Source organism: Leucopleurus acutus, assembly GCF_964270905.1.
Source record: "Leucopleurus acutus genome assembly, chromosome: 6".
Classification (NCBI taxonomy): Eukaryota; Metazoa; Chordata; class Mammalia; order Artiodactyla; family Delphinidae; genus Leucopleurus; species Leucopleurus acutus.
Genome location: NC_139149.1, coordinates 110,687,752 through 110,708,767, shown reverse-complemented (window position 1 = coordinate 110,708,767; position 21,016 = coordinate 110,687,752).

Genomic DNA, 21,016 nt, shown 5'->3' with positions numbered 1-21,016 from the left:
GTCAGGTGTGCACTGATGGGCCCTTGCCAGCCAGAGTGAGTTCTCTGGGCAGCACGTGAGCCACAGGGTTGATTTCCAGGGGTGGGATTCCTCTTCCATTCTGCCAGGCTCTGCGAAGGCCAGAGAACTACCCTGTTGTCTAGGGAGGCAGAGGCAGATGCCACCTGCTGACCCTCAAGGCAGTCTTCCAGCGGAGGTCCTGGGACCACTACTGAGGAGAAGCTTAGCTGAACAGCCACAGCAGAGCAAAGAGGGAGATGGGGACTTTAGGACGGAGTCTCACCCATGGCTCCAGTCTTGGCTGGGCCATCAGTGCTCCCCGAAAGTCTTCCATTTCCCTTGTCCCGTTGTCCATATGACCCCGTCTTCTTCCTACAAGTCAAACCAAATTTACCACTCTTCTCTCCTTTTCATTCGGTAACTTCACCTCCTAAATAAAAGCCATTTGAGAAGGACCCCCTCCTCTCCTGTTCACCTTTACACACTTGCCAGGATCTGTAGCCCCCTCGCTTCCTAAGGTGCCTTCTCCTTGCCCACGGCCAGTCCCTCCCCCTGTACTCTGGTCTCCATCCCTTGCCTCTGTAGGGCTTTCCTCCATCCTCTACCTTTCTGTACTTCTGGGATTTTTGTTTGTACTGGCTCCTTCCACCAATATTTTTTTTTAGTTTTCTGAATTTTTTAAACATTGAATACTTTTTGAATATTCACATCGTTCAAAATAATACAAAAAAGTATATGGTGAAAATTATTGCTTCCTTTCCAGCCCACACTCATGTTCACCCTTCACCTCTCCTCCATCTTACTAGTTTCTTGTGTTATCTTTTTTTTTTAACATCTTTATTGGAGTATAATTGCTTTACAATGACGTGTTAGTTTCTGCTTTATAACAAAGTGAATCAGCTATACATATACATATATGCCCATATCTCTTCCCCCTTGCTTCTCCCTCCCTCCCACCCTCCCTATCCCACCCCTCTAGGTGGTCACAAAGCACCGAGCTGATCTCCCTGTTTCCACCAATATTTAAATATGCCCATGTCTCTGACACACTCTTTTAAATTTTCTAATTAAAATGTTAAAATTAGGACACACGTTTACTAGTTCAAAATTTAACAGGTGTAAATTGAAAGGCCTCCTCCCCCATCCCCTAGCCACCTAGCTCCCTTGTATGGAAGTAACCAGTATTATTGGTTTCTTGTGTCCTTCCACTGTTGTGCATGGTCAAGGAATCATGTTTACGTTATTTTTCCCACCTATTTTTTTTTTACACAAAAAACTAATAGGTTATACAGGTGTATAATAGGTTATACAAGTGTAACCTACTAGTACCTTGCTTTTGCTTTTTCATTTAAAGTATCTTGGAGATCATATCAATAACAAAGAGGTGCTCTGTTCGTTTTTACAGTTGTAGTGTTGTGTGGATGTACAAGGATTTGTCTGCCAGTGTATTAGGTTAACTCCAGCTCCACTCCTGTAACGGACTCCAAATTCTTAGTAGGTCAACAGAGTAATCATTTATTTCTCACTCATGACACAGTAGGGAGTGAGTATTCTTGGTCACATGGCCTTCCATGTGATCATTTAGGGACCTAGGCTTCCTCCACTTTGTGCCTCTGTCCTGGGCCATTGGACATCTCTTCATTCAGCAAGTGGATAGGAAAGAACAAGGAGGGTCCAATGTGGGGACTTTGTATGGCGGGCCTAGGTGTGTGTTCACTACTACCTTTGGCTAGAGCTTGGTCAAATGACCGTACCGCTAGTCCCAAGGGAGGTAGGGAAAGCTGGACCGCAGCTGCGTATCCAGGAAGAAGGAATAGGTTGGACGAGCAGCTCACCAGTCTGCTGCCACTAGTCTTCTGCTGATGCTGCCTCCGTTTCCACAGAATCCAAAACAAAGCCTTTCCCTCAACCCACATCTGCCTTTGAAGTCCTGCTCTCCTTCCTTTTACAGCTAAATGTATCTTGAAAGTGTCTCCCAATTTGCTGCCTGCAGTCCTTCTCTGACTCCTCTGCGCACCTGTGATGGAGGTGCCCCCCTCCCCGCCTGCCGTTCTGCTGAGACTCTTCCCAAGGACACCAGGGACCTCTGCGGCAAAGGCTCCTAGATGCTTTTTAGTTCATATCTTAATCCCTGCAACGTTTGACACCACTGACCACCCCTTCCTCCCCCTTTGAAATCTCATTCTTTTCGTTATTCTCCTCCTCTCTGAATGCTTCTTCTCAGGCTGTCCCTTCCTCTGTCCCTTAAATGTTGACGTTCCTTAGATGACTTTTCCCCCTCACAGCGTATCAGTGGCTTTTAACCTTTTGGGGGAGGGGAAAGGGGAGGGCAGTCAGGGATCTCTTGGAGCATCAGTTAAAAGATGTCAACCCTCTTCCAAGAATTATGCACGTGTGCACCTACATGTGTATTTTTGTTACACTTTCAGGAGGTCCCCGGATCCCAGAAGCCCACCTTGATATCCAGGTTAAGAACCTCTATTCTGTGTGTCCCCTGGGTGATTCTGTCTACCCCCACAGCTTCCATTGTGTGCAGAGGCTTCCAGAGAAGAATCTCCAGCCAAGCACTTCCTTCTAAATGCCAGCCTGTAAGTGCTGGACCTCTCCATTAGGAGATCCTCCAGGCCTGCCACTGTATGGTGTTGATAATTGAATTCATCATTTCTCTCCCCAGCTTCTAAACCAGTTCTCCCCTGGCTGGCTTTATTTTAGTGAATGGTGCCGCCATCCATCCAGTTTCTGGCTCAAGTCAGAAACCTGGGAGCTGTCTTGTACTTCCTTCTACTTACTCATTTCCCATTTCTGTCTAGTTGCTAAATCCTGTTGACTGTACTGCTTAACTAAGCTTTGAATCTTTCACTTCTCTACAGTCTCATCGGTAGTGGACAGTACCACTCTTGTTGGGACCATCGTCATCTCTTGCTTGAACTTCTCTGCAAAAGCCCCCTAATTGGTCTCCCTGCCTCTCCATCTCTAATCTTTCTGCCTTCAAAACATTCTCCACCCAACAGAGTGATCAAAAAATAAACCCAAATTAGGTCACATTACCCCCCTGCTTAACATTCTCCAACGATTCTTTAAATCATTTATAATAAAACCCAAACTCTTCTTAACAGCAACAACAACAACCAAACAATTAAAAATGGGCAAAGGACATGAATAGACATTTCTCCAAAGAAGATGTACCAATGGCCAATAAACATATGAAAAGATGCTCAACATCACCCGTCATTAGGGAAATGCAAATCGAAACTACAACGAGGTACCACCCCACACTCATTAGGATGGCTACTATAACAACAACAACAAACAAAATAACAGGTGTTGGTGAGGATGTGGAGAAACTGGAACCTTTGTGCACTGTTGGTGGGAATGTAAAATAGTACAGCCGCTGTGGAGAACAGTATGGTGATTAATCAAAGAGTAAAAAATAATCACGTGATCCAGTAATTCCACTTCTGGGTATATATCCAAAATAACTGAAAGCATGGTCTCTAAGAGATACTTGTACACCCATGTTCACAATAACTAAAACCCAGGTGTCTCTCAATGGATTCATGGGTAAGCAAAATGTGGTGTATATATACAATGGAGTATTAGTCCTCCTTAAACAGGAAGAAAATTCTGACACCTGCTACAACATTGATGAACCTTGAGAACATTATGCTAAGTGAAAAAACCAGTCTCAAAAAAACATACAGTATGATTCTACTTACTTGAGGTGCTTAGAGTAGTTGAAAATCATAGAAACAGAAAGTTGAACCGTGATTGCCGGGCCTGTGGGGAGGGGCACTGGGGAGCTGTTGTTTCATGGATATGGAGTATCAGCTTTATGAGATGAAACGAGTTCTGGAGGTGGATGCTGGTGGTAGTTGCACATTATGAACGTATTTCATACCATTGAACTGTACACTGAAAGCAAGTCAAGATGGTAAATTTTGTTATGTGTATTTTACCACAGTCAAAAAATTTAGGGAAAAAATCCCCCAAACTTCTCACCTACCATGTGACCACAGAGCCCCGTGTAATAGGCGTTTCCCTGTCTTCCTGATCTCTTCTCCACTTCGCTCCTCACTGCACGCCGGACGCTTGCCCTCTTTCTGTGCCGTGAGTCCTTTTACGTAGCTGTCCCTGCTACCGGGAGCACTCCTCTCCAGATCTTCTGACCACTGAGGTCAGAGCTTAAATGTTGCCACTTCAGAGAAGCCTCTCCTGACCCATCTTAGAATGACTGCCTCTGCCCTGTCACCCCTTGTTTTGTTTTCACTTAGGTGATGTTCTTACTCCCCAAATGTCATATCCTTCTCAGTGCATCATATCAGGAGGCACACGTTGTCCCTCTGCCCCTTTCCGGGCGATGTTCACTTTGGTCATTTGGTTAAGATGATTTCTGTCAGGTTTCTTCATTGTAAAATTACTCGTTTGGGGACTTCCCTGGTGGTCCAGTGGTTAAGAATCTGACTTCCAATGCAGGGGATGTGGGTTCGATCCCTGGTCAGGGAACTAACATCCCGTGTGCCGCGGAGCAACTAAGCCCACGTGCCGTGACTACTGAGCTTGTGCACCTCAACGAGAGAGCCCGCGTGCTGCAAACTACAAAGCCCATGTGCCCTGGACCCCGTGGGCCACAGCTAGAGAGAAGCCTGCCCCCTGCAACGAAGAGCCCGTGCACTGCAACTAGGACCCAATGCAGCCAAAAGTAAATAAATATTTTTTAAAAATTAAAAAAATAAAATTACTTGTTTATAAGTATCTTATGTAGAGAGACTTTGCAGCTCTCTAAATATTCCTATTTCTTATCCTACTTATCCACACTCATTTTAGCGTCTACTGGTAATTCTTGCCTGACACAGCTATTACTGGGGTATTTGCCAAGTGGTGGTTTTCAGTTTTCCTTATTTTACATTTATGGGTTAGAATTCTACCATGAGAAGGGCTTTTCCCTTCACCTTTCTCCCTCCCTCCTTCCCTCCCTCCTTCCCTTCCTTCCTTCCTTCATTTATTTACTTACTTATTTACTTATTTATTTATTTGACTGCACTGTGTGGCTTGTGGGAATCTTAGCTCCCCAACCAGGGATTGAAACTGGGCCCTCGCAGTGAAAGCACAGAGTCCTAACCACTGGACTACCAGTGAATTCCTCCTCCTTTATTTCTTCATTCATTCAAGTATTTATATTGATACGGACTCACAGATTCTTATTTTATTCTATAGGTTCTTATTCTATGAACTATTATCCATTACTGTCATTACTTATTTTGTCTGTCAAATTGCCCCTGCTTCGGCATGGGGACATTCAGGTTGCCTCCTGTATCTATTGACATGTCCCAATATGTCCCCATTACTATTTGAGCTCTTCATTCCCTTTTGACACCATAAAATGTTGGAGGCTCATCTCGTACTTTCCTTGCTGCAGCCCTGGAAATAGCCATTTCTCCAAGGAGTCTTGGTGCCCTTTATTGGAGAATGGGTTTAGATACCAAGATCCAGGAACTGGGTGAGTTCACTGGTGTTGGGCGTTACAACTTTCAGGCCCTCTCAGTGGACAGTTAGGAAGCATATGTGCACACACATGCACATCCAAAGCTATTTCTATATCTATTGATACGTATTTTGAAAACCATGAGCTCACACTGATGCCCCTAGTTCCAGTTCAATACCACAGTGTTTATTTTGGCCTACCCCCTTCCTTCTTTCTTTTTTTTTTTTAAATAAATTTATTTATTTTGGTTGTGTTGGGTCTTTGTTGCTGCACGCGGGCTTTCTCTAGTTGCGGTGAGCGGGGTCTACTCTTTGTTGCGGTGCACGGGCTTCTCATTGCAGTGGCTTCTCTCATTGTGGAGCACGGTCTCTAGGCGGGCAAGCTTCAGTAGTTGTGGCACATGGGCTCAGTAGTTGTGGCGCACAGGCTTAGTTGCTCCATGGCATGTGGGATCTTCCCGGACCAGGGCTCGAACCTGTGTCCCCTGCATTGGCAGGCAGATTCTTTTTTTTTTTTTGCGGTACGCGGACCTCTCACTGTTGTGGCCTCTCCCGTTGTGGAGCACAGGCTCCGGACACGCAGGCTCAGTGGCCATGGCTCACGGGCCCAGCCGCTCTGTGGCATGTGGGATCTTCCCGGACCGGGGCACGAATCCATGTCCCCCGCATCGGCAGGCGGACTCTCAACCACTGCGCCACCGGGGAAGCCCCTTTTTTCTTTTTTTTAACATCTTTATTGGAGTATAATTGCTTTACAATGGTGTGTTAGTTTCTGCTTTATAACAAAGTGAATCTGCTGTACATATACATATATCCGCATATCTCCTCCCTCTTGTGTCTCCCTCCCATCCTCCCTATCCCACCCCAGCAGGAGGATTCTTAACCACTGCGCCACCAGAGAAGCCCCCCCTTCCTTATTTCTAACTCCTTTTTCTGACAGTGAGAAAGCTGGCTCTCGTTAGTCACCATATATTTATTTGCTTAGTGGTAGAATACACATAAGCAGTTTCTGAATTTCTAACTCACAGCTCTGAAAAACAAACCTACTACGTAGAGTACAATACTGTGCAGTTTTTTCCCTTTAGTCTTAGAATAGATGGTCAAATACCCTTTTCTGAAGTCACTTAGAGGAGCGTCCCCCGGCATCCTCCGTGTCGTGACGCTCTCCATTTGTAGTACAGTTGGGCTCATTTGTTTCTGTTTATATTCCACTTTGGGTTGTCTCCACTCCCCCTTTCCCAGTTCCTTGCTGATTAAAATTTTTTAAAAATTTATGAAACACGGTAATGATTCTGAAAGTCGGAACTACACAGAGATACTCAGAGAAGCGTCACTTCCCCTATGTCTTCTACCCCTCCTGTCCTTCACACCCTGCCTCTCCCGGCAAGTAAGCAATCTCTGTATTTATCTGTATTTATCACTGTTTTTCTTTTTGCATGGTGTGTATTTTCTAGTTCCTCTTGTTGACGTGGTAGGTAGCCTGCTAGAAAAGCTTTTGCACTTTGCTTCTTTCACGTCACAATTTCTTGGAAATCATTAGTAAACATTTGGGGCTGTTATGTTGTGGCCGTGCTTACTCAACCGACGGTTTGTTTCAACAGTTTCCCCCGTCTTAGAAGGGGATGTGGAGGGAAGTCAGGCCGGAGAGGCAGGCAGAGGTCAGATCCTGGCCAAGGCCATTGCTTGCTGCACTAGTGAACTGGTACAGGATGGATGGGGATGAGGCCAGGGCCAAGGCCAGGGTGAGGAGACAGGGAGACCAGCCAGGAGAGCCTGCCGTGGCGTCGGCCTGGACCAAGGCGGGGTCAGAGGAGCTGGAGGGAAGGGGACTAATTGGGGAGGGCAACATCTGGAGGTGGGGGACAGCAGACAAAGAGGCAAAGATGCCTCCCAGATTTCTAGTTTGGTGACTGAGGGAGAGAATGAAGGCAGAGGAGCTGGTCTGAGGGAGCCTGAGTGACTGGTTGAGTTTCAGGCAGCGCTTATTAGAGGGCCGGAGTAGGGGGTGTGTGCCGTCAGCAGAGGGTGGTGCTCTTCCTTCCTCCCTCCCTCCCTCCCTCCCTCCCTCTCTTTTGCTGCACCATGTAGCTTGTGAGATCCCAGTTTCCCCACCGGGGACTGAACCGGCCCTCAGCAGTGAAAGCGCGGAGTCCTAACCACTGGACTGCCAGGGAATTCCTGAATGGTGTTTTAAATGATGGCTGCGCAGGGAGTGCCAAAAAATGAGATTCAAAAATGGGTGTGGGGACTTCCCTCGTGGTCCAGTGGTTAAGACTCCGCGCAGGGGGTGCGGGTTTGATCCCTGGTCTCGGGGAACTAAGATCCCGCATGCCTCGTGGCCAAAAATGAAAAAAAAGGGTGTGGCGTGATGTTAAGTGAAAGATGCCAGGCTCCGAAGCCCACCTGCTATATGATTCCACTTATGTGACACTCTGGAAAGGGCAAAACCAGAGACAGGAAGTGGATCAGTGGTTAGTAGCGAGTGGGTGTGGGAGGAGGGAGGGAACTGACTACAAAGGGCGTGTGGGAAATTTTGGGAGGGGTGGAAATACTCTGGATTATATCATGACTGCATGCGTTTACTGAAACTCACTGAACTGCATACCTAAAAGTAGTGAGTTTTACTGTATGTAAATTACACCTCAATAAGTGACTTTTTTTTTTTTTTTTTTGCGATACGCGGGCCTCTCACTGCTGTGGCCTCTCCCATTGCGGAGCATAGGCTCCGGATGCGCAGGCTCAGCGGCCACGCCTCACGGGCATAGCCGCTCCACGGCATGTGGGATCTTCCCGGACTGGGGCACGAACCCGTGTCCCCTGCATCGGCAGGCGGACTTCCAACCACTGCGCCACCAGGGAAGCCCTCAATAAGTGACTTTTTTAAAAAAATGGAAGCCTAGGGGACACTGATTGTTGTGGGGCAGTGAGGGGAGAGTCCAGAGGAGAATGAGGGCCCCTGAGCTGAGTCCTGATACGCTCTGGAATAGAGGAATTGAGTGTCAAATACCAAAGGGGTCAAGTAAGGTGAGACCTAGAAGGTTTACTCACCAAGAGTTGGTTGGTGGGGGAACGTTTCCCTTGGATGTGACAACCAGGCCACCGATGACCTTGACCAGAGCAGATAGTTTCCCCCCATTTAGGGTCCCCATCTTCCCCATATAGGGTCCCCATCCTCCCCCCCTCACTGTGTAGGGCCCCATCCTTTCCAGGGTTCCCAGCAGACAGTGAGCTGATCAGGAGCCCCAGGAAGGCTGAGCGAAAGCACAGCAAAGGGCAGGGCCCAGCACATTTCTGGGAAATAGCAGTGATGGGGATCCCCGAGGCAATGTGAGTCCTGCCACCAGCACCATAATTTAGGGCCAACTGCAAAGTGAAAATGCAGGGCTCCTGTTCAACAGTTACTAAGGTTTCAAGATGGCAACAGCAGAGCATTAAACCAATCCCAGGGCCCTTCTAAGTGCGGATGGCATGCCTATGAAGCTGGCCCTGCTGCCCCCTGAGAGCTGGGTTCCCAAGAAAGCACAGTGGACCACAGGATCTGGCTGGGGAGGCCCAGCCTCCTTCTCTGCAACTAGGACTCCCAGGCTTCACCAGAACCAGGACATGCTTCAGGGCTGCCACCTGCTGGCTGTGTCAGGCCACTGCGCCTCCCTTCGGAGAGAAGCACGTTGGGTGGAGCAGGAAAAGCAGCTTGTTGATCTCCAGGTGACCCAACCCTTCCTTTCACTGAAGAGAAAACAGCCCCTGAGGGGCATTCCGTCCGAGGTCACACTGGCCATAACTGTCGCGCTTGAACCTCTCCGTTCTGTACAACCTCACAAAGTAGAGATGATACTCCCATGGAGATGAGGAAAGGAAATTAGCAATTTGAGTTCCCTGGCTACTGTGGTTGCCTCCCATGACCCTTCTCTTGTCTAGGCACTCCCCTGATGATTCTGTGGGTACCCACTAGCCCAAGTGCTGACCCACCTGGGCCTGGGGCTGGAAGAGGCAGCATCACCTCATTACCTGGCCGCAGAGTGGGCCCATAACCCAAGGACAGTGGAGGGGACTTCTTTTTGGCCGGGGCTGCTGGAAAAGACGTTTTCTAGCTCCCTCTGGACACTAAGGTGTGTAGACATGAGGGTCATTGCTTGAACTGCAGCAAGAGGTTTTGCCACCAGGATGAAAGCTGGTCTGAGCGTGAAACTGACATGGGGAAATGGGGAAAGAAAGACAAAGAAGCAAGTACTGGATGACATCTTTGAGCTACTGGATCAAGCCAGCCCTGAAGAGCTGAGAGTCAGGGTACCCAGCACGTTGCAGTGCTGAGAGCCAGTGAATCCCCTTGTGTATTTAAATAGTTTTGAGCAGCTGCTTGCGATGAAAGGTGTCTAATGCAAAATTTCCTCAAACCTCCATCTGTCTCTAGCCCCATCTGCTATGATCACGAGTCCTCAAGCCCTTCAGTCTCCCTTGAGTGTTCAAAGGCACCAGGCCTCTCTCTCCAGGGCCTTTGCACAGGCTGTTGCATCTGCCCAGGCCACTCTCCCCTCCCCCATCTAGCTGACAGATCCCATGGGCCATTATGGTCTCAGCCTAGATGGCATCTCCTCAACGTTGGCTCTTCCTAATTCCGGTTCGCTCCAGAAACATTCGCTGAGCTCCTGCTCTGCCAGGCACCAGGCCAGGCCCACCTCTACCCCCCACCCCACCCCCCGCCCCTCATGGGGAGCTCTGGAGATGCAGCAACATGAATCAAAGGGTCACACTCATGTCCTCAGACGAAGAGAAGAGACCTGGGCCTGGAAGTGAGAGTGTGGCAGGATGACCTGGGGATTTCAAAGAAAGCCAGTGAGACTGGAAAGCAGGGTCAGGGAGTTGGGAGTGGAACTTCCTGTCGTAGGAGCACGGAGGTGGTGAGGAGGGTTAGGGTGCTAGATACATTGTGAAGGTAGTCAACTGGCCTTCCCTGTTTGCCAAGCTGCCTTCTGATTCAGCTTCCATCGTAGGTCTGCAAAGAAGCTGGTGCTCGTCCAATGAGAGCTGTATTTGTCCCTGAAGGTTAATATATTTTTATATGGATTTTAAAATTGTGATACAATTCACATACCATAATGTATACTCTTTTTTTTTAATTTTAACATCTTTGTTGGAGTATAATTGCCTTACAATGTTATGTTAGTTTCAGCTTCACAACAAAATGAATCAGTCACATATATACACACGTTCCCATATCTCTTCCCGCTTGCGTCTCCCTCCCTCCCACCCTCCCTATCCCACCCCTCCAGGTGGTCACAAAGCACCGAGCTGATCTCCCTGTGCTATGCGGCTGCTTCCCACTAGCCATCTACCTTACGTTTGGTAGTGTATATATGTCCATGCCTCTCTCTCGCTTTGTCACCGTTTACCCTTCCCCCTCCCCATAGCCTCAAGTCCATTCTCTAGTAAGTCTGTGTCTTTATTCCTGTTTCACCCCTAGGTTTTTCATGACATTTTTTTTTCTTAAATTCCATATATATGTGTTAGCATACGGTATTTGTCTCTCTCTTTCTGACTTACTTCACTCTGCACGACAGACTCTAGGTCCATCCACCTCATTACAAATAGCTCAATTTCGTTTCTTTTTATGGCTGAGTAATATTCCATTGTATATATGTGCCACATCTTCTTTATCCATTCATCCGATGATGGACACTTAGGTTGTTTCCATCTCTGGGCTATTGTAAATAGAGCTGCAATGAACATTTTGGTACATGACTCTTTTTGAATTATGGTTTTCTCAGGGTATATGCCCAGTAGTGGGATTGCTGGGTCATATGGTAGTTCTATTTGTAGTTTTTTAAGGAACCTCCATACTGTTCTCCACAGTGGCTGTATCAATTTACATTCCCACCAACAGTGCAAGAGGGTTCCCTTTTCTCCACACCCTCTCCAGCATTTATTGTTTCTAGATTTTTTGATGATGGCCATTCTGACTGGTATGAGATGATATCCCATTGTAGTTCTGATTTGCATTTCTCTAATGATTAGTGATGTTGAGCATTCTTTCATGTGTTTGTTGGCAGTTTGTATATCTTCTTTGGAGAAATGTCTATTTAGGTCTTCTGCCCATTTTTGGATTGGGCTGTTTGTTTTTTTGTTATTAAGCTGCATGAGCTGCTTATAAATTTTGGAGATTAATCCTTTGTCAGTTGCTTCATTTGCAAATATTTTCTCCCATTCTGAGGGTTGTCTTTTGGTCTTCTTTATGGTTTCCTTTGCTGCGCAAAAGCTTTTAAGTTTCATTAGGTCCCATTTGTTTACTTTTGTTTTTATTTCCATTTCTCTAGGAGGTGGGTCAAAAAGGACCTTGCTGTGATTTATGTCATAGAGTGTCCTGCCTATGTTTTCCTCTAAGAGTTTGATAGTTTCTGGCCTTACATTTAGGTCTTTAATCCATTTTGAGCTTATTTTTGTGTATGGTGTTAGGGAGTGATCTAATCTCATACTCTTACATGTAGCTGTCCAGTTTTCCCAGCACCACTTATTGAAGAGGCTGTCCTTTCTCCACTGTACATTCCTGCCTCCTTTGTCAAAGATAAGTTGACCATATGTGCGTGGGTTTATCTCTGGGCTTTCTATCCTGTTCCATTGATCTATATTAAATGTACAATTCTGGGGTTTTGGTGGTTTTTATTTTGGCATCTTCACAAAGTTGTGCGACTATCACAACTGTCTAATTCTAGAACATTTTCATGACCTCAGAAAGAGACCCTATGCCCATCAGCAGTCATCCCCCATTTCCCTCTTCCCCTAGTCCCTGGAAACTACCAATCTCCTTTCTGTCTCTAAAGATTTGCTAATGTTGGATACTTCATATAAATGGAATTATAAAATATGTGGTATTTTGGATCTTCTTTCACTGAACACATTTTCAAAGTTCATCCATGTTGTAGCACAGAGAAGTACTTTCCTTTTATTGCTGAATAATATTCCATTGCCTGGAGAGACCACATTTTGTTTATCCATTCAACATTTGTTAGACGTTTAGGTTGTTTCACTTTTTTGTCTACTGTGAATAATGCGAGTGTGAACACTCATGTGCAAGTTTTTTTTGTCATGTGTGAGTTTTTGTATGGACGCACGCTCTCATTTCCCCTGGCTGTATACCTAAGAGTGGATTTGTTGGATTACATGGTAACTCTATGTTTAACCCTTTGAGGAACTGCCAGACAATTTTCCAAAGCAGCTGCACCATTTTACACTCCCACCAGTAGTGCACAAGGCTTCCAACTTCTCCACATCCTCACCAACACTTGTTATTAGCTGACTTTTTGATTATTGCCATCCTAGGGGCTGTGAAGATGCATCTCGCTGTGGTTTTGATTTGCATTTACCTTGTTGGCTAATGATGTTGAGCATCTTTTCTTTATTCAGTATTTGTTATATCTTCTTTGGAGAATGTTTATTCAAATCCTTTGCCCATTCTTTAATTGGGTGTTTTGTTTTTGTTGTTGAGCTATACGAGTTCTTTGTGTATTCTGGATATTAACCCCTTATATGATTAACAAATATTTTCTCCCATTATATACTATTATCTTTTCACTTCCTTGATAGTGTACTTTGCAACACAAAAGTTTTTTTTTTTTATTTTGCTGAAGTCCAGTGTATCTCTTTTTTCTTTTGTTGCTTATGCCTGTGGTGTTATATCTAGGAAACCATTGCCTACCCTAAGATCAGGAAGATTTCCGCCTATGGTCTCTTTTTTCTTTCATTTTTGGCTGCGTTGGGTCTTCGTTGCCATGAACGGGCTTTCTCTAGCTGCGGCGAGTGGGGGCTACTCTTCATTGTGGTGTGCGGGCTTCTCATTAAGGTGGCTTCTCTTGTTGTGGAGCACAGGCTCTAGGCTCGTGGGCTTCAGTAGTTGTGGCACGTGGGCTTAGTAGTTGTGGCTCACGGGCTCTAGAACGCAGGCTCAGTAGTTGTGGCACACGGGCTTAGTTGCTCTGTGGCATGTGGGATCTTCCCAGACCAGGGCTCAAACCCGTGTCCCCTGCAGTGGCAGGCGGATTCTTAACCATTGCGCCACCAGGGAAGTCCCCACCTACGTTTTCTTCTAAGGTTTTATAGTTTTAGCTCTTACATTTACGTCATTGATCCATTTTGAGTTAATTTTTGTAAATGGTAGGAGATAGGTCTCCAGTTTCATTCTTTCGCATGTGGATATCCAATTGCCCCAGCACCATTTGTTGAATAGATTGTTTTCCCACTGAATTATTTTGGCACCTTTGTCACAATCAACTGACTATAAATGTATGGGTTTATTTCTGGATTTTCAGATCTATTTCTTTGATATGTATGTCTATTCTTATGCCACTACCACACAGTCTTGACTACCGTAGCTTTGTAGTAAGTTTTGAAATTAAAAAGTGTGTCTACCAACTTTGTTCTTTTCCAAGATTGTTTTGGCTATTCTGGGTCTCTTGAATTTTTATATGAGTTTTAGGATCAGCTTGTCAACTTCTACAACGCAGGCAGCTGGTATTTTGATAGGGATTGTGTTGAATCTGAGATCAATTTGGGGAATGTTGCCATCTTAACAAAATTAAGTTTTCTAATCCATGAACACAGGATTTCTTTCAGTGTAATTTTCAGTGTACAAGTCTTGTACTCTTGTTAAACTTGTTCCTAAGTGTTTTATTCCTTTTGATGCTAGTGTTAACATAATTGTTTTCTTAATTCCATTTTTGATTGTTCATTGCTATTGTATTGAAATATAATTGATTTTTGCACATGGATCTTGTATCCCGCCATCTTGCTGAACTTTTGATTAGCTCTAATAGTTTTTTGTGAATCCCACTGGATTTCTATATATAAGATCATGTCATCTGCACGTAGAGATAGTTTTACTTCTCTCTTTCCAAACTGGATGACTTTTTTTCTCCCCCAAATCACCCTGGATATAACCTCCAGTACAGTGTTGACTAGAAGTGGTAAGAGCAGACATCTTTGTTTAGTTCCTATTCTCAAGGGAAAAAACTTTCAGTCTTTCACTATTGAGTATGATGTTAGCTGTGCGTTTTTTGTAAATGCCCATTATCAGATTGAGGAAGTACCCTTCTATTTCCTTGTTGAGTGTTTTATCATTAAAGGCTATTGGAGTTTGTGAAATGCTTTTTCTGCATCTATTGAGGTCAGTACAGTATATGGTTTTTGTCCTTTACGGTTAACACATTTTTAAAAGCAGTTACCTGTGCAGGTAGAGGAATAGGAACCAGGAGAATGGGAGACAGGAGTGCAAGAGAGACTTTTTACTGTATATTCTTTTATATTTTTTGGTTTCTTGGATGTATTTCTTATTCAAAAATGAAATAATCTTTTAGAAAATTGTGGCAACATAATATAAAATTTACCATATTAAACATTTTTAAGCATACAGCTCAGTAGTGTTAAGTATATTCACATTGTTGTGCAACCTCCAGAACTTTTTCATCTTGCAAAACTGAAACTCTATACCCATTAAACAACTCCGCATTGCCCCTCTTCCCAGCCCCTGGCAACCACCATTCTACTTCCTGTCTCTATGAATTTGACTACTCTAGGTGCCTCATATAGTGAAATCATACAGTATGTGTCTTTTTTGTGAGTCACTTATTTCACGTAGCATAATATCTTCAAGGTTCATCCATGTCGTAGCATGAGTTAGAATTTCCTTTCCTCGTGTTTATCCATTCACTCATTGATGGATCTCTGGGACCTTTGGCTATTGTGAGTAATAGCCAAACACGGCTGTTGAACAAGGGCATGCGATGTCTTTCAGACCCTGCTTTCAATTCTTTTGGATATATACCCAGAAGTGTTACTTCTGGATTGCACAGTAGTTCTGTTTTTAATTTTTTGAGGAACCACTATAGTGTTTTCCGTAATAGCTGCACCATTTTCGTTTATACCAGCAGTGCACAGGGTTCTAAATTTCTCCACATCCTTACGAACATCCGGCTTTTTACAATTTTTATTTATTTATTTATATTATTTTTTAAAAATAAATTTATTTATTTTTTTGGGCTGCGTTGGGTCTTCGTTGCTGCACGCGGGCTTTCTCTAGTTGCGGCGAGCAGGGGCTACACTTCGTTGCAGTGCGCGGGCTTCTCATTGCGGTGGCTTCTTGTGGAGCACTGGCTCTAGGTGCGCGGACCTCAGTAGTTGTGGCACGCGGGCTCAGTAGCTGTGGCTCGTGGGCTCTAGAGTGCAGGCTCCGTAGTTGTGGCGCACGGGTCCAGGTGCTCTGCAGCATGTGGGATCTTCCCGGACCAGGGCTCGAACCCATGTCCCCTGCACTGGCAGGTGGATTCTTAACCACTGCGCCACCAGGGAAGCCCCTCCCCTGGCTTTTTTTTAATAGCAGCCATCCTGATAGGTGTGAGGTATAAATTATCTTTTAAAAGTTCAGGTTTCTGAATCTACAAAGCTGAAGTCCAGACTCTCAACTACTTTTAATCTTACCTTCTTTCAATCTTCCATGAAGGCAGGGCCCTAGACCCAGCTTTGACCCTCCTAGACCCAGGAGGACAACTGGAGGGATGGACAGGAACAGAGAAGAAGGTCCAGTGGGGGACAGTGGGGATTCACGAAAGGCAGGGTGTCCCAGCTCAGGCAAGGTGGCCATGGGCTAGGGTTAGACTGGAGGACCTGGAAGCGGCTGCCTTGTTCTCCACAGTCTCTGGAAACCCATCAGAATTCCTGAGCTCTCTGTGGCTAATCCTGGGTTCCTCCAACAGCTGTAAGTCATGTGGGCATCACTCACAGAATCAGCATTTATTTATTTATAAAATGCAAATGTCTTTTTGTTTTTAATATTTATTTATTTTATTTTATTTTTGTCTGCACCGGGTCTTAGTTGTGGCATGCAGGATCCTCTGCTGTGGCATGCAGGCTTTTCTCTAGTTGTGGCACGTGGGTTCTGTCGTTGTGGCGTGTGGGCTCTCTAGTTGTGGCCCGAGTGCTCATTAGTTGAGGGTGTGCGGGCTTAGTTGCCCCGTGGCATATGGGATCTTTGTTCCCTGACCAGAGATCGAACCCGTGTCCCCTGCATTGGAAGGCGTATTCTTAACTACTGGACCACCAGGGTAGTCCCTGAATCAGCATTTATTGAGCACCACCTGTTCGCTGACACTGTGCAGAGCCCAGGGTTAAAAGTACAAATCCCACAGGACCTCAAGAAACTCACTGCAGAGTAGGAAAACAGACATGGAAGCATACTCACCCAAAGGCACTGTGACAGCTGGTGCTTTACAAGTAGAAATGAGTTTCCAACCCAGTCTGCAGATAACGGGGGTCTCCAGGAAGAGGTGGCTGAGTCAGAAGGTCAACCAGGAGGCCAGGGGTGGGGGGAGGTTGTCTCAGTCAGGGGAAGGAGCACAGGAGAGGGTGCAGGTGGGACAGAGGCCAGAGGGCCCATTAGGGGAAGGCCAGTGGTTCAGTTGCCTGAAGCCTGGAGGTCACAGCTGGGCACAGAACCAGGACTAGGGTGAGACAAGTGAGGCAGTTGCCTTGGATACAAAGTTGAAGGCCAAAAACTCAGTAATCAATACAATGTTTTAATGCAAAACATGAAACACATATTCCGGGAGAGAAAACTGAATATTTTAAGAATGTCAGTCTTTCCAAAAGTAGTATAAGGAAATTCATGATGAACAAAATATCAAGTTTTAAATGAACACAGGATCAGTAATAGTGTTGTGTAAGCCATAGTGGAGGCTGAGGCCAAAGAAATATCAGTAATTTTCATCCTGAGGGTTTTTAAAATTCGATTTTGTGTTCATTGTGTATTTTTCTCGTTAATGAAAAAATACTGCACTGAAATACTACTTATCTTGATCACTCAGTTTCTGGTGCCCCTTAGATCTTGTTCCTGAGACAAATGCCTCGCTCGCCTCACCTTAGTCCCCTTCTCTGCAGCAGGAAGTGGGCTTTCATTGGTGGGCTGCGGCACTGGGGGTTCACCGTGCCGGGTAGGAGAAGTCATTGAAATCTTTTATTTATTAGAATGTGTTTGTATCTGTAGATTTAAAAAACTGATGTGGCAGGAATTCCCTGGCAGTCCAGTGGTTAGGACTCCACGCTTTCATTGCCGAGGGTGTGGGTTCAATCCCTGGTCGGGGAACTAAGATCCTGCAAGCTGCGTGGCACAGCCAATAAAACAAAAAAAACCTGATGTGGCTACACGCAAATTAAGATGGGGAGCAAGACTGGTGTCAGGGAGGCCAGTTCAGAATTGCTGCCTTAATCTAGGCAGGATGACGAAGCTCGAAGTAAGAAGGAAGCTGTGGGAAGAGTAGGGGAGCGATTCCAAAGACTCCCAAGGGCCAGGCTGTGGGAAGCCCCTGCCTTGGGGGCTGAGGGGGACGGTCGGGTCTAAGACTGTGTCCGGCCCTGGACTGGGAGGGCCAGTTGCTGTGTCTCGTTTAAGAAGGTATGAAAGACGGCGGTTCAGAGCGGAGGAAGCAGCTGAATTCAGTTTGTGATGCTTGGAATTTGAAGATCTATAGGACACCAAAGGGAGCTGCCTGGAGCCCAGGAGGAAAGAGGCTCTGCAGAGACCCTGATTTGGGCGCTGTCAGGGGACAGTCGTCCCCGGGAGGTGGAACCAAAACCAGAGAGGGTACCCCAAGCAGAGGGGCAGGAGGTGGGGGTATGTACAGAAGGGAGTTGAGGCCACGGGGGGCCCTATTCTTCCAAAAGAGGACACCAGCAGACAGGAATTATCGTAATTGTCACACCATACTCCATTCATTGAATGGACATTTCCTAAGCATCTTTTATGCACCAGGCACTGTCTGGGCACTTAAGAGGCACTAAGCCGTCCTGGCAGTAAGCTCCGCCCCCCACCCCCACCCCCGAGCCTACATTCTGGCTTACTCTTCTGTGTTAGTTACACAGGTACGCTTACCTTTAGTCTCAAATTGGTGTGGACCAAGGGGTAGCCCCTTCATTTGGGAATCCTCACTCAATCTTGTCCTCTTGTTTCTTTTCTAAGCTTCCAACTTTCCCTCTACTGGGTCCTTCCCCATAGGCTATAAGCTATGGGGAAGCTTGAGCTGCGACCACTCCCTCTCCCAGGAGTGCTTCCTCCAGGGGCCCTACACTTAGCACTGCCACTTTTCCATCTGCAGCAGTGTGGCTTCTTCCCCATCACACTTGCCAAAATCTCCAACATCTTTTAATACCAAATCCAGTAGACCCTCTCAGGCCTCACCTTATTTGACTTTTTTGTGGCATTGGATACTGTTCTTTCTTCCTTTTTTCTTGAAACCCTTTCTTCCCTTGGCTTCCAAAACTCCCCTTTTCTAGCTTGGCTTCTGCCTCTGGGCCTTCTCCCACCCTAGATGTTTTCCACCACTGGGTCTGGGTCTGCCCAGCCTTCTCCTCTCCTCACTCTGGCTGCTATGCTAGGCTGGTCCCTCATGCCATCTGTGTCTGCAGCTGTGTGACCACCTCCATAGAGCCAGCTGCCTAAAGCAGCAGTCCCCAACCTTTTTGGCACCAGGGACTGGCTGTGGAAGGCAGTTTTTCCACGGACGGGGGGATGCGGTGGGGAGAGAGGATGGTTCAGGAGGTGATGGGAGCGACGGGGAGCGGCAGATGAAGCTTCGCTCACTCACCCACCGCTCACCTCCTGCTGTGCGGCCCAGTTCCCAACAGGCCGCAGACCGGTATCGGTCCCCTGCGGGTTGGGGACACCTGGCCTAAAGCGATGGGTATTTCTTATGCATGCATCATGTCCAACATTGAACTCAGGAGCTTCCCCCCAGACCTGCAGCCCTGCTGGTATCACTCCACATACATATACACACTCAACAGATAATGGAAATAAATGATCTGTTCTCCCTCTCTATTCAAGTCACGAAGTCTGTCAATAATAACAATAGCTAATACTGAGGGCTTATTACACATCTCACTTAATACTCATAGCAACCCAAATGTCAGGTACTATTATTATACGCATTTTATAAAGAAACTGGGATGACAGAGCAGGGTCTCAATTTAAATCCTAGTTCCTAGCTATGTGACCCTAGACAAGTTAACTTATCTATGCCCCAGTTTCTGTAAAATAGTGATAATTTTTTTCTAAGAGTAAATGAATTTATATATATATTATGTATAAAGAACTGGAATAGTGCTTGGAACTTCGTAAGTATTGTATATTAGCTATTACTGTTTTTCTGTCCCAGGCTGGCTCCAAAGCAAGGCACTTGAACACTAAGCTATACTGGCTTTCTCCACTGCTCCTTTTACCTAAATACTTCATTCATTCAACAAATAATTTTCACCACTACTTATGTCAGGCAATGCTTGAGGCGCCAGGAATATAGCAAAGAACAAAGTCTGCGTTCTCGTGGCTGGGGAAGGAGCAAACAGACAGTAAACAGACAAGAAAAATGCCAGGTAGTGGTAAGCACCTGCAGAGGACTCGGTTAGGGTGATGTGGTAGGGAGCCTCTGGGCGGCACTTTTCATTGGAGGGTTGGGGAAAGGCCTCTCAAGAGGTGATGTAAACTGAGATCTGAATGACAAGCCAGCCACGCCAGTATTTCTATAACTCATCCCCGTCACTTGATCATGCACTGCTCTCTCCAGCCTCTTCCCATGAGTGCCCCAAGCTTGCTCTGTGCCAAACTGCTTGCAAACACGGGGGTCTTACTCCAGCATGCCTTGGCTTATGCTGTTCTTTCCGTCCCCCATCACCCAGTAAGTGTCCCCTTGGTCCCCATCCCAGAGTTTAAAATGAGAACCTCCTCAGGGTGCTCTCCACAGATCATCAGAAAGCAGGGTGCAGACCAGAGAACTGGCCCCAGCTTCCTTCCTGATCAGAGAGCCCCAGTGGGTAGCTGTGAGTTTCCTATTCACTCAGTCACAGGAGCCTCCTAGGAAGAGTTGCAAAATAACTTGATTGCTCACAGAATCCCCCCCAGCCCTTGTTAAAATACAAAATCCTGGGGCTTCCCTGGTGGCACAGTGGTTGAGAGTCCGCCTGCCGATGCAGCGGACACGGGTTCGTGCCCCGGTCCGGGAAGATCCCCCATGCCGCAGAGCGGCTGGGCCCGTGAGCCATGGCCGCTGAGCCTGCGCGTCTGGAGGCTGTGCTCTGCAACGGGAGAGGCCACAACAGTGAAAGGCCCGCGTACCGCAAAAAAAAAAAAAAAAAAAAAAAAAACAACAAAAAAATCCTGGGCCCAATGCCACACCTCTTTAATTAGAAACTCCAGAGGTGATTCTGAACATTAGTTCAGTTAGGGAAATATCATCACAGCTGAAGGTATCTTGGTTTTGTACCAGGCACCAGGTGCCCAGGATGTAACCATCCTACCTGGGCAGGCTCAAAACTGAAGAAAGTGCTCTAGGTTAAGTTTGACACCAATTAAGTTTTGCCACAATGACCCATCTGAATAATTGGCAAAACACAACGCAAGGGCAACTTTCTGTGCTTCCGCCAACAAGGGAACTTTTCTTTGACTCTTTTGATTGACTCCTAGACCATCTGGTGACACTGATTTAGCAGCCACCATTTTAAAATA